At 42.3% G+C, this 747-nt stretch overlaps 1 non-coding gene across 1 annotated transcript; it reads left to right on the top strand.

Moving 5' to 3' along the window:
• Nucleotides 1–334: 334 nt before the first annotated feature.
• LOC112780676 (small nucleolar RNA R71) lies at nucleotides 335–442 on the top strand. Its single transcript, XR_003191496.1, has one exon. It is a non-coding gene; the product is annotated as a small nucleolar RNA R71 (small nucleolar RNA).
• Nucleotides 443–747: the final 305 nt, after the last annotated feature.

Below are 747 nucleotides of genomic sequence, written 5' to 3'. Positions count from 1 at the left end.
CAGGAGAAGCCTCTTGAGTACTGTTGGATGCAGCTTGCATTCCATGCAGACTCTGAGAGATCATATTGACTTGCTGAGTCAATATTTTATTCTGAGCCAATATGGCATTCAGAGTATCAACCTCAAGAACTCCCTTCTTCATAGGCGTCCCATTACTCACAGGATTCCTTTCAGAAGTGTACATGAACTGGTTATTAGCAACCATGTCAATGAGTTCTTGAGCTTCTGCAGGCGTTTTCTTTAGGTGAATGGATCCACCTGCAGAAGTGTCCAGTGACATCTTTGATAGCTCAGATAAACCATCATAGAATATATCCAGGATGGTCCATTCTGAAAGCATGTCAGAAGGACACTTTTTGGTCAACTGTTTGTATCTTTCCCAAGCTTCATAGAGGGATTCACCTTCTTTCTGTCTGAAGGTTTGAACATCAGCTCTAAGCTTGCTCCGCTTTTGAGGAGGAAAGTACTTGGCTAAGAAAGCCGTGACCAGCTTATCCCAAGAGTTCAGGCTGTCTTTGGGTTGAGAATCCAACCACAATCTAGCTCTGTCTCTTATAGCAAAAGGGAAAAGCATGAGCCTGTAGACTTCAGGATCTACTCCATTAGTCTTAACAGTATCACATATCTGCAAGAATTCAGTTAAGAACTGAAAAGGATCTTCAGATGGAAGTCCATGAAACTTGCAGTTCTGCTGCATCAGAGAAACTAATTGAGGTTTCAGCTCAAAATTGTTTGCTCCAATGGCAG

Source organism: Arachis hypogaea, chromosome 19, assembly GCF_003086295.3.
Source record: "Arachis hypogaea cultivar Tifrunner chromosome 19, arahy.Tifrunner.gnm2.J5K5, whole genome shotgun sequence".
In the NCBI taxonomy this organism is placed as follows: Eukaryota; Viridiplantae; Streptophyta; class Magnoliopsida; order Fabales; family Fabaceae; genus Arachis; species Arachis hypogaea.
Note: the sequence above shows the minus strand (reverse complement) of the source record. Positions and strands in the feature narration are given on the sequence as shown.